Below are 13,633 nucleotides of genomic sequence, written 5' to 3' on the forward strand. Positions count from 1 at the left end.
CCTTGCACTGAGATGGGGGGAGCTTCTTAAAGGATGAGAGCTTGTAGCGGAAACCTTACAGAACTGGCCCGTTCACAGAAAAAATAGAGAGCTAAGAAGGCAACGTAAAAGATACGTTCTGGAAATGACGGGCCCTGTGCTGTGCTGTGCTGTGCTGTGCTGTGCTGTGCTGTGCCGAGGAAGGGGATGTGCTGGCGTCAGGGACAGAAAGGATGGCCGGGGACACGGGAAACTCATAGCCGCTGACGGGTCAGCCTCAGAGTCAGAAACGCTTTGGTTTGGTTGTGGATCCTACCAATGGGCAACTCCATGAGTTGCTGCACACTCAGCCCTCAGTTTTCTGATTTGCAAAATGAAACTAATAGCTAGTACTTTGAGAGGGAGGACTGCATGAGACAATTCATGAAAAACTCCTTACAAACCTTACCTGGCATAGAAGGAGTGCTCAGTAAGGGGGGTCTCCTGTTACGGCTGCTGCCCTCATGATCATGTCGTGGAAGAGCTGGGGGGCTAAGTTAAGGAGGTCCGAGATTTGACCAAACAAGACTGCTTCAGCTGTAGAAGTAAAGTTCCACCTCAGAAGAACATCACATTTTATTTTTTTAAGTCACCGCTGTATTTCTGATTATAAAAATACTATGGGCTTACGGTAGAACATTTGAGAACTATAAAAAAATAAAAGCCACCTATTGTCTTATCAAAGATAACTACTGCTAGGGGTTTGGTGTATTTCCTTTTTTGATGTATTTCTTTTCAGTTATTTTTGTGTAGTTTACAAACTGTCTACCTATCTATCTATCTACCTGTCTACCTGCTATATTTTCTTTAGTGATTTTCACTCTTTTATTTCACTAATTGTTTACCTGGCTAGAGGAGAAGTAATATTCAATCCTCCAAATGAAAAAATTAGGGATGCACAGAGAGAAGCCAAGATAAGCGATAGTTGGGAGCTACAGAGAAAGACAAGAAGGAAAGAGAGGGAGAAGGAAGTCTAAGGAAGAGACAGAGAGATTTATCTCCTTGATTTCTGACATCTTTCTCATTCCTGGTGGTGAATTTCCTTCAGTGATAAAATTACTTTTGTTCTTGAAGTGGGGTTCTATCCCTCATTAAAAAAAATAAGATCTATATGGGGTTATAGCAAAATACAAATCTTATGTCCCTAATCACCCTCGGCATGGAAAGAGATCATCTTGGGAGAGGCAGAAGGATGGGGTGGGGGGTCCCTGAGGGAGCAGCACATTTCTACGTCTTGCTCACTTGTCATAGAGGGAGGACATGCCAGCTTCGTTTATTTTTCTCTCTTACCTCCCCTCTAACAGTCTTTGTTTCTTCTTGTGTCTGCTCAATTCTGATAGTCAAATTTGCATATTTTAGTATGTAAAGATCTCTTTCTTCTCCAGTTCAGATACTCTGTGTATCTCTGATTCTAAATGTTCACAAAAAGCTTTAATGAAGTCATACAACCATGTGAATACACTTGTGCCCTTGAACTACGAGCTTAAAAACTGTTAAAATGGTTAAATTTACACTATGTATTTTACCATAAGAAGAAAGTCATAATAAAAAATAAGACCCATCGTTGAATGGGAATCATTTTTGTTTCCAATTCTACTTTCTAAAACCCTTTTGAAAAAAGAAAATGAGAACTCTCTGATCCAACGTGCTTTTGTTCAACATTCTAACAAACAGTCAATGCCACTCCCCTTACATCATGCTTCTAACTTAATTAAGAGCTAATCTGCTATCAGAATTAGACTACAAAGGACCATGTCACTGAAGATCTTCTCAGTACAATGTCAGTCCCTCCTCATCAGTGGCCCATGCATAGTTATTTAGCTTTCTGAGCATTATCAACTTACTTTCCAACCTAGACACTGCCTTTCTTCAGAGCTCTATTTCTCAAACAGAGCCAGCAAATTCTTTCATTAATACTGAACAACCATAACTATACGAAAGCATCCACTGCCTAGTGTAAAAATTCATTCGTTTTTAAAATAGTATTTTATTTTTAGCATCCCTTGTTGCTGACTATATTGAATTGTTTGGCTCAGTCATCAATCAAGCATTCATTTATTTTACAAATGAATATCGAGTGGGTTGTAGTGTAAAAGAGCCTTGGCTCGGTGGGCAGACAGAACCAAGTTCAAATTTTCGCCCCATTATTTCATGGTTTTCGTACATTGGGCAAGAAACCTAACTTCTCTGAGCCAATGTTTCTACACTGTCAAATGGGGATAAAACATCTATTTTATGTTGTAGGGATTCAATAACTTTTAAAACATACACAGTTAGTATTCAACAAATATTGTTTTCTCCATGTTTATGCAAGCTACAGTGCTTAAAGATGAATAAAATATAGACCTCTTCCAGGAGACTCTATAAACTAAAAACGGAAATGGGCCAAATTATAGAAACAACTGTAATACATTTTAAAAACATAAATGGTAGGGGGGGAATAAAGATTGTGATTGTGAGAGATCACGTCTTGTTAGAGGGTCAGAAAAGACCTCATATGGGAAGTAGCATTTGCCCTGAGCTCATTTATTTAGGACCAGATAGAAGCCTTGACCCAGAGGGAAGGTAGAAAGAACATTCAAACAAAGCAGAGAACTGGAACAGATGATGATGATGGTAATAACACTGACCAACAACAGTGACAATGACAAGAATGGCAATAATGGCGATGCAAACATCCATTCAAGCTTATTATATCCTAAGTTCTTTCCTAAGCTTTTGCACATATTAACTACATTAATCCTCATAACATTCCCAGGAGGAAACTGAGATGCAGAGATGCTAAGTTCTTGTTCAGGGTCACAAAGCTGGGAAGTGGAAAGGTAAGAACCCAAACCCAGGTAGCCTGTTCCCAGAAAGCGCACTCTGACCCACTACCCAGACCACCCCTCTAATGAAATTGAACAGAAGTGCAGTGCCCAGGATTCCAGGAAACAAGAAACCTTCCCATATTAATAGGAACTTCAACTATTAAATCAACACATAAATATTTATTACACCCCTATTGTTTATTTGATGATGAAGGCAGAACTTTTTCAACATACTTTAAGGGCTGTAATTATTCATTTATGTTTTAAAATCCTTAAAATATGTTGTTATTAGGGCTGAATCCGAGTTCAGGAAGCCCTGCAGATATTTACTACGAGGCAGCTGACCTACACAACCTCATAACACAGTATATTTGGAATGTGAAACTGCTCTGAAATTTTAGTGGGTTGTAAAGGTAAAAACTTGAGAAAGAAAAGAAAAAGAAGGAAAAAAATGGAAATGGGAAAGAAGAAAAAGTGGAGACTTCTCAATTACTCAGCAGAGGAGAGGGTGACATGGTAGGAAAACCTTGGAAGATGGTGGGGTCTACCCTTGCTGTCTCTGACCAGCTGTGTGCACTTAGACAAGTCGCTTGACCTTTTAGGACTCAGGGTATTCGAGTCTAAAGAGTCCGTGGTTCTCATTTGAAACTGTTCACAATTGTACTGATTCAAAATTGCTGAAATTCTTCCTCAGTCACCGTTTTAATGTTTTTACATGGCACTTCCTTATACAGAGGTGTTAAAGAAATTAAGTTTTTAGCACTTTTTTTGGGGAGAGCTACCTTTCGTATCTCCAGTGAATGGTTGATAACTGACGATCACCTGAACGTACACTGATTCTAGGAAGTTCCTGGTATTCTTGCGGCGAGAAGGAAACCAGAGCCAAAGAACAAACTCGTCACCCTTTTCGTACGAAGCCAGAGTTATTTTTCTCTCTCACATTACAATCTCACTTCTAATGTTCCATGGTATGCAAACGATAAAAATGAAATCTTTTGTATTTGTCATGTGCTTACAGCAAAAGGACAATTGCAAAAAAAGCAACCGCATCCCCATATGCTGAAGAAAAGCTAAACAATGAGGGAAAACAATTTCCTATGAGATAGCATAAGGTAGCATTTAAAAATATTCAACTTTCACTAAATTAAAACTTAGATTTTTCTTTGATTTCTTAAAGAGACTGAAATTTAAAATATTAGGTATGATTGCAGGTTTCATTTATAAACCAAGAAAGTGTTTTAATCATGCATTTGATTATCGCCACTTACATTCATTATGGAAGTGCATTATAATTGGTTTGATTACTGAATTTGTCAATTATACAGTCAATACCAATCAACCAAAATGGAATTCTTAAGGAACCAAGAGAGTATAACACTAAAATTCCTTTCCCAAATAATTATCACAATTTTATTCTAATTCTTCCAATATGTGGAAATGTAATCCTGCAGATGTTGAAATGATATGGAATATGTAAGGAATTAAAGTTGGGGAAAGTAAAATCAAGGGAGGGGTAATGAGGATGATTGTCACTATTATTACAAGTACATTAAACCATATGCAGACACACTCCCTCTCAACATCCCCGACACTTGGCCATAATCCCTACCAGTCACAGAGCAACATTTAAATGTTGCTAGTAAAGAATAAAGCCTTACAAAACACTTTCTGAAATGAGTGTTAGTAGGTTAAGCAAGAAACTACCTTTGTCTCAAACTCATTTTTATTCAAAAGATTAGCAACCATTTGAATAAATTTTTAGAGAAGGAAAAAATAAAGCACTTGAGAACTTAAAAAAAAAAAAAAACCTCTACAGACAAAGCTAATGTCTTTATAAGTTTCCGGGTATTATGATTATAGAAACTTAAAACTATTGGTCTATGTCATTTCAATAAACTCTTGAGAAACAATCAGATGTGAAGCTTTTCTACCCCCCCCCCACTAAATCTATTAACATGAAAATGTTATTTTTTTTTTACTCCACTAGAGGGTAGTCTCTCAAAACTAGGGCTTGGAGCCATGAATCTAGCCTGTTTTTGACCTGTTGATAAATTAATTCTCATGTTCCAGTCTTCTCAACAAGATGTTCCTCTAGCATACTAATTAAGGTGGTAAAACAAGCATTTTTAAAATTGCTGTCTATGTACTCACAGGTGTTCTTTCAGAAATATACACTGCTATACTTTTCTGTGTTTCTTTTCTAAATTTCTGATAACTGGATACATTTTACATACATGGCATGTATTCCATATTTTCCTGGTAAATATAAATTCAGAATTACTAAGTCTAAGAATAAAGGGAAACAATTTTCCTGAGGGTTTAATTCATCAGAGTTGAAATACTTCCCCAAGAAGTATTTCCCAACACATTCCTAAATACACACACACAGAAATACTCACACAAACACCTTGACACATGTATCCGTTTATCTGTGGCCGTCAGATTAACTGCATCAGATATAAAGAAATTACTATAATTGGAAATACCTATTTTTTGAAATACCCCCTCATATGCCAGTGTTGTGAATTATAGAGAAAAAAACACATGCTTTATTTTTAAAATGTGGTCAATTCAAATAAGAAATGTCATAGCGTATGGGGCACCTGGGTGGCTCAGTGGGTTAAAGCCTCTGCCTTCGGCTTAGGTCATGATCCCAGGGTCCTGGGATCGAGCCCCACATCGGGCTCTCTGCTCGGCAGTGAGCCTGCTTTCCCTTTTCTCTCTGCCTGCCTCTCCGCCTGCTTGTGATCTCTCTCTGTCAAATAAATGAATAAAATCTTAAAAAAAAAAAAAAAAGAAATGTCATAGCTTAAAAAATGCTATTGAACAATAATCACATCAACACCAAATTAAGTAGAATCTACAGAAAACCAAATGCCTCTCAAAACAGTTTCAAGTTACTCTTCTTAAATAATATAGCCACTGGCGAACTTTACAACGAGGGATTCAGAGGCGCTGCGTCTCCCCCAGGGGTTTTTAGTATTTGGAAAAATCCTTATTTGCAGCACATCCTGCTATTTTCAGAGAGAAAACACAGTTTCTCTGGGTGAATGATAACCTAAAAATGGGAAAACTTGTCCAACATTTCTTCCTCTCAAAAAAAAGGGGGGGGGGAAAGGATGGAGGAAGGAGCAGGGAGAAAAAGAGGAAGGAGGGAAGGAAGCAAGGAAGGAAGGCAAGGGAGAAGAGGAGAAAAGGAGGAAGGGAGGAAGGCAGGATGAAAGCAGGCAGGAAGGCAGGAAGGAAGGGAATGGTACCTAGGAAAATATGCAAGCCGGTTTCATTTATTTGTATCCTAAGCAGCAGTGTCATAGAACAGACAGGTTGTTTCAGCCAACCAGACGGGAGCAGCTGCGAGGGCTACATCTTGGCAGTCCGAAGCGATTGGCTCCTCTCTGGGGAGCGGAGGGTGTTCAGTTATTAATGACCGCTGAGCAGGCAGCACCATGTCAGTGTGACAACTGATCGGGTGAACGATGCACCACTAACCACCATGGAAACAAGGAGAAAGAAAGCCAGCTCCCAGGATCTCTCTTCACGGGATTGAGAGCCTCAGCCTGCCGACTGAGAGCAAGAGTTCCGGGAGAAAAGAAGGAACCCCAGCTGCAGCCTCCTGCCTTCCTTTTTATCTTAGAACACCGAGATAAGCTGGCTTGCATGTGCGCCCACCTCTAGTACATGTTTGTGTGTACTTTATTACACACACACACACACACACACACACACACACCACGCACCTATTTACACCCGGGCAAGAACACAACCATGTGATTATCGCAACTGAAGAACTGAGGCAGCCCGCACAGAGGGACACGGAAGGTGGTGCATCACAGGAACTGCTTTTGCAAGGTAAGTTTAAAATATACGTTTCTATTTAAATATGCTCTATTTCTTCTTTGGTTGATGCTGGCCCCCCCACCCCCAAACCCAAATTCTCCTTTGATGTTTTCTTCACGTCTGAATTCTAAAGCATTCTTCTTTCCATTTTACTTTGGAGGAGAAATTCAAACGCAAAAGCCCTCTGGCTTTGGGTATGCTTAGCTGTGTTTGTGGGATTCTCCAACATGCATTTTACTAGCTTGAACGCCCATCAGAGGATGTGAGTGGGAGAGAAAAAGCAGGGCTGGGGGGAGGGAGAGAGGGGAGAAGGGGACAGTGGGAGTGGAGAGGAGAGGAAGGAGGAAGGAGAAGGGGGGGAATTTTCTTTTCTTTTTTTTTTTTTTTTTCCTTCACATTATTTGTAATGAAAAGCGGTTCACACATCGGTCTGTATTTTGAAACCAACCCCCCAAACGGGGCATTTTTCTCCCTTTCACCCAGCGGATGGAGATTAAGGCAAATGCTGCTGTGTGTCAAGAGCTAAAACCATTAAGCAGAGTGGCGGAATGAGCATATCACAAACAGTTATTGAATTTCTGCCAGGCTACATCTTACGGATTGGGGTAAATGACTTCCCTTTAATAACATCCTCCCGCTGGTCTGAAGGGACAGGGCAAATGTCTGATTGCTAATGCAGCTGCAACCGACAGGCGCGAGGTAAAAGGAGCCCACGAACCAGAAGAGTTCTCATCTTCTTTGGTAATTAACAGAATCACAGCAGGGTGGCTTTAAAGTGCATTTGCTATTTCAGAAGATTTTTGTTCAGACCGACTACTATATTCCCTTTGCTTTTATTGAGCTATGTGGCTTAATTTGCCTCTAATTTATTTATTTTTAACAATATGCCCTTGTTTCCATGCCTCGAATTTTAGTGAGAGCACACTATGAATGTGAGTAGAACCTTCCTAATTTAGAGAAAAGGGGATAATGTGGAGAATAAAAAAGCAAGAAGTAAGGATTCCAAAATATCTACCTAGGAAAGAGTGTGCCTGTCCTGGTACTATAAATATTACTCATATCCTACATTTCTCTTTAGTTTCAGAGGCAATGCCTTTGAGACAGAATTACTCTCAGTAAACTATGAGCATCTATGTACTGATGATTCATGGAATACCGTGTGGGTTAATTTCTACTTCCAGTCTTCTAAAAGGAAGCCAGCTACTTAGAATATGCTTTCAAAGAGACAACATCAATTGAGGATGTCCACGGAAACATTGATTCCCCCCTTTAATGGGTCCTGTAGAGACATTAAACCTAGAATTTGCATTTCGCCTTCTGGAGCTCTCTCTTCCCTTCCTTTAGTTCAACTGACCAAAGAGTTAATGGAGTCAGCTTCTTTCCAACTGCATGGTATTTTTTCCCCCTACAACTGTGATTTCAGAGTTATGATTGGTTTCTTAGTTTAGAACATGAGCCAAAACCAAAAGACAATAACCGGTCCCTTAGATCCTGCCACTTTCCCATAAATGTGTCAAAATATGAGTCACTTTACAATATGTAAGAAGTCAATTAATTCCAGTGACCTTTGTAAATGATGACAATAAAGCAGCTCTGACAATGTGCCACTGGTTTCGATTTTCTCTCTGTAAAATGAACAAGTTTAAGAAGAGGTTTCCTGCTCAGAGTGAAAAATGAAAGGTGCTGAAGCATTAGCTCGCAGTATTGGCAGCCTTGCTCACCCTGCCTCAAACGCCACATGCGATCTATAGAAAAAACAAAATGATTTATTGCAAAGAGGAAAAGGGGTTTTCTTTGCTTTTCTGCTATTCATGAGAAGTGCTGCTTTTGCCACAGAACAGATCGGAGAATTTTGAGGTAGCTGCTAAGTTCCTAACCAAGAGGAAAAGCTGGAAGTAGACATTCAGCCTCCCGGTTTCAAACTCCTGGATAATGTAGCATTGCAGTATTGATTTCAGTTTTTCTTAGACCTTTTCCAGGGAAACTTTCCACACCAAACATACACAGACTCAAATCCAACAGAGCCCATTTTTAAATTGCAATCAATGATACCTAAGAACAGTGGATTCACTCTTTAACCTTGGTAAAGCTCACATACATATTTTGTGGATTTCACAGATCAACACCGTGCCCACTTGAGTCTAGAAATACAATCATTCCCGTCCCCCTGTGTTGTCACCCTGTGTGTGCCGGTGAGTTTGGTGGTCTGATCAGCATCTACCAATGCCAGATGGTGGACACAGGAACATGCCTGGAAGACTTAGCCGTAGTCTTTCCAGTCATGCAGCTATACCAGAAATAGCTTTCTGGCAAGACAAGCGTCAAAGGACCATCTTTTCAAGAGTGTCGCTTGTCACAGGCGACACACACTGAGTTAGAATGCTGATGAGTAGGTGGAATTTTTTTTTCCTTTGGTTGTTATTGTTGCTGTTACTGGCTTCATAAACAGTGTTATCTGCCTTCTAGACCAGAAATTTAGGAATCTAGGAAAAAGGTAATCAACTTACAATTTGTTAACTGTATTTTATTATCTCTTTGTTCTTTTTTACACGTATTGCTTCTTTTTTTTTTCCTCCTTTTTTCTCTTTTGCCACAAAATGGGCTTGGTGTTTTACTGCCCCCCCCAACTCTGAGTTTTTTCTAGTGCAAAATTCCTAGGTGATGTGGCATGGTGATCTTTATTGCAAACGAATTAAGTTAATCAGAAATGTTTGTAACCTGAGATTAAAAAATAACAATTATGTAAGTTAAATGTTATTACTTAGCAGCGCCTGAAGATGGTCACAGATAAGGTATCTGTTGGGGAACTTGAAGGGGATTATTAAAAAGAGCTAGCATACTAAAAATGAGTCTAGCCTCAGTAAGGATGCCTCCAAAGAATAATTTAAAATGATGTAGCTTAGCCAATCTGAAGAAACAAGGGACACATCTGCAGTCCACCACAATGTTCCATATCTACCTGGTTCTAAGGATTTCATCACTTAGGTATCACTCTCTAGTCCCATGAAACTAAATAAAGCAGGTAAACACCGGGCAAGACATCAGCAGGTTTTGTGTGTGCTGTCAGAGAGAGAGAGCTCTCTGATCCTGGCTAGCCAGTGAGTACTTCAGAAAGCTTCACTGTGTTGCAGCTGAACACAGGTCCCGCACAGAGCTCCGTGGATTCCTCCTGGCCTCTCTTCTGATAAAGTAATGTCTGCCTTGACATCCGGGAAGTAGAACATGGTAATAGTCCTTCCTCCGACCACAATGTAAAAGCAAATCGAATTCTAATATAAAGAAAGTAGGTGGTGCCAGAGGATAGGAAAAGTAATGGAGAAATAAAAATGTTTTCTTTCGTATGATGGGAGGGGTGGAAGAAGATTTGGGAGATGCCATTTAGAGGTCATTAAATACAGGGTGAGTAAAAAAAATGCTCATCTCAAATCTTTATGAAGAAATACGGTACCCAGTCAGTCATCTACCGTATTTCCATAACCGTTATACTTGTACAGAACTGCTTGCTAGTATGTTAATTTATCGTAGGCACGATAAGGGAGGGCTTTTCCTTTTTTTAAGGTGCCACTAATAAGATCACATACACGGTTTTGGCATAAGAGAATGAAGAAGGAAAACATATTTTCATACAATAATGGAACTTTAGGATGGAAAGAACCTTTAGAAGATGGTCTAATATGCTCATTTCACAGGTGAGGAAACCAAGGCACAAAGGTTTTAACATCTTTAGTCTAAATCATATAGCTCTTTATGAAGGCCTAGAGTAGGTCCCTTTAGAGTGCTCCCTCCAGCACTCCGTTAAAACTCCACTACTCAGTCTCTCACATATTCTTTTTTAAAAGAAAGAAGCATATAGATCTATGCAAAAAAAAAAAAAATCATAAAGCTTAAGGAAATGTTTATCAGATAGTCAGATACTTAAAAAGCAAAAGCAGGCATTCAACCCTAGAAGCAATAACAATTTCTTAAGTATATACACCCAAATATTTCAAACTGATCATCTTTTGGATATAGTCCACTATGTTTTGTAAAGAGTCATAAAAATAAGAGCTTTGCCCTGTTTTTAAAACATCTTAATAGCATTATTGCTACTCTTCAGCTATAGAGATTCAACTATTGGTCATCCATTAGAAGTTTTTCCAGGAATTTTGAAGAGAATCTCAACCTCCTTTTTTAGTGGGTTTCACTGTAACATTTTAAGGCACTTACATGTGCTCTCATTAAATACAGTGTCTATTCTTGGGGTCCGTGCTCAGCTTCTACATCTTACTGAAAAACAGTGAGGACATTTCTCAGGATAGCAATTCCTACTTCCCGCTCTCCATCTCCCCATCTGGCCTTACCTTTTCATTTCCAAAGTTTGAGTGAGACTCTCTGGGCAATGACATTTCCCCCTTAATTTCACAGCTTTTTTTTTTTTTTTTTTTTCCTTTCTGGAGAATTTTTCTTGGTTTCTAAATGTGTTCTCCAAATTTTACTTAGGATAATAGTAATGAACTGGCTCAAAAACTTTGGGAAAGTAAAAAAGGATATTAAAAAAGAAACATAATACTTGTGAATATTTGTTTAGAGCAATATTGGTTTGCAGAGCACTTTCTCAACAATGATATTTGCTCCCCACAACAATTTGGTAAGGCAGGGATAATGCTATCTTCTTCCTTTTAAGATTAGAGAATGAGGTCCCATGAGGTTAGAGATTTGCCACAGGCAGGGAGCTAACATGTGGAGAAGTCAGGGTCTTCTGACTACAAAGATGGGTACAGCACTGATCATAGTACCTGGCTGAGAGTCTGTTAGAAATATGCCCTCCCATTTTCCTGTACTCCCACTCTAGACTTAACCTTCCAAGTTCTATGTCCTTTGCACCATATCACTCTAGGCGGGCAGATTTTTACAAATAAAAATCTGTACTTCTTAATTTAATTCAGAGCTAATGATATGACTGAGTTAAACATGAAAAACACAACCAACATCTATTCTTGGAGAAAAATATTGCATGTTTTTCTACCGACTCATCTATAGGTTTGTCTGACAGCATTAACACTTTGATGAACAGTTGGCAAAGGCCTCAAAAACTGGATACAATGGAATGAATAAATTACTTAGGCAAGTTCCACGTTGCTGGAAAATTATGAACAAAGTTCTCAAAAATCACCTGATGTATCTATCACCAATGGGTAAAGTGTCAACATAAAAGCAACTTTGGCATCTCCTTCCTGGTTAGTCTGTCTTAGGGAGATAAGGACATACAAAGACCTCAATATGCCAGTAGGTGTATTCACATTATTCTTAGAGCCCTCTAGGGGAAACTGTGCCTTCCAAAAGTAATACTGTCCTCAGAATAGGTGAAAACGCCTAAAATACATTTACGAAAGGTTGTCATACAAAGTTTTATTTCCAGAAAGGGAAGAATTCCACACATAATAATCCTTCCTTGGTAGGAAGGAGTGTAAACATTTTTTTCTACCATTTTTTTCCATGTCTGGATTGAAAAGGCTCACGGACTCCCCAAAGACCCACTGAATCAATTAAGGGCCTAGCATTGACAGGAAACACTTTCTGTTTCCAGAGGCCTGAAACCCCTGGGATTTAATTCCCTGAAGAGTGAGAGAGGAGGCAGTGTTTCCTGACTTGTTCATTGCAGGGAGTCCAGGAACAGGGGAAATGCATTCATTCCCCTGGGACCAAGCCTGCAAATGTGCCACGGACTAAGCAATGGCCCTCAGGAAGGCTCAGGACTCCCAGTGCTTACAATGACTTACATGTTGCTATGTATTTTGACTACTGAAAATATTTAAAGACGCCTCATTTTCATTGTGGTAGAGAAGATTGACTTGTGCTTATTACAAGTTTTCTCTAAAATTACAAAACTGCATTAATATAATGACTGCAAAGAAACAAAGGCAAATATTTTGGTAGATTCATTCCACAAGAGTAAAATTTATCCATAATATCTTACAGTCTCATAATACTGAAAGGTCGAGGCACTTAAATTATATTGTCAGCTAATTTACGCTTTACATTTATTAAGAAAAAAATAAAAAACTCAAAAATATTTTAAAACAGATGTGTATTTTTAGAGACACAATTCATATTGGCCTTTATATCTCCTTAGGGTATTTTTCTCACCACTATATTCATATGCCTAAGGCATAATGATCTTATCATTGTTTGCTAACAGTATTTCTGGGCTCCACATCGAATTTTATTTTCATCGAAAATTGGTCACCCCGAATCACACCAATTACTTAATCTATTCCACAAAGAGTATATGGAACCACAATGGCCTTTATTGAAATTTCAATAGTTGCAAGGGGTAATTTGAAAATACATCTAGATAGATCATATTTTGATTTCTACAAAGGCTGAGGGGTTAGTGGCCTTCCACTGCATCTGCCTAAGACTAAGAACAAAACAATAAAGTAGGCAAAATGGGGATCAGTCCAGGTTACCATGCTGCATCATTTAAGAGAAAGCGCAATAGGATGGAAAGAGAAGAACAATGCTACCACTGTATGTGGGGGAAAAAAGACATTCTAAGCACATACAAACCTTGGAAGCTTTATTCCTAGTAATTTTTGAATGAAAATCATATGCCATTATAAGACATGAGCTTAGAGTGCATTCATCCAACAAGTCCATTTCTTGTGTGAATAGCTGAACTGACTAAACACATAATTTATATTTGTTCCTCTTCTCTAGTTAATCACCCCTGCGTTTTGTTTTGTTTTTTTTTTTTACACAAACACTACAGCTGCTCAAGGAGTGTCATAAGGTGACGTTCGGCTAACTTTTTAAAATCAGTGAGGCATTTGCCAAACTTCAATTTCCATAATCAGTTACTTTATTTCTAATGAGCAAGCAAATTCCATGTAAACATCCAAGGCTCAGCTCTCATTTACACTATAAATTGTATCACAGTGTGCTACTGTTGGACAAAACACTCAATGAAGTGAAGAATTAAATGTTTT

The 13,633-nt window shown here is 38.8% G+C and overlaps 2 protein-coding genes across 2 annotated transcripts in view; one reads left to right on the forward strand and one right to left on the reverse strand.

Annotated features, from left to right (window-relative positions):
* Positions 1-13,633, reverse strand: part of IMMP2L (inner mitochondrial membrane peptidase subunit 2) — an 880,236-nt gene that overhangs the window by 423,589 nt on the left and 443,014 nt on the right. The gene's annotated exons all lie outside the window — the stretch shown is intronic.
* Positions 6,029-13,633, forward strand: part of LRRN3 (leucine rich repeat neuronal 3) — a 36,014-nt gene continuing 28,409 nt past the window's right edge. The window contains exon 1 of the mRNA XM_044246390.1: positions 6,029-6,677. The gene's annotated coding sequence lies outside the window, so the exon portion shown is untranslated. The remainder of the gene's footprint in view (positions 6,678-13,633) is intronic.

This window comes from Neovison vison, chromosome 4 (assembly GCF_020171115.1).
Source record: "Neovison vison isolate M4711 chromosome 4, ASM_NN_V1, whole genome shotgun sequence".
NCBI classification, from domain to species: Eukaryota; Metazoa; Chordata; class Mammalia; order Carnivora; family Mustelidae; genus Neogale; species Neogale vison.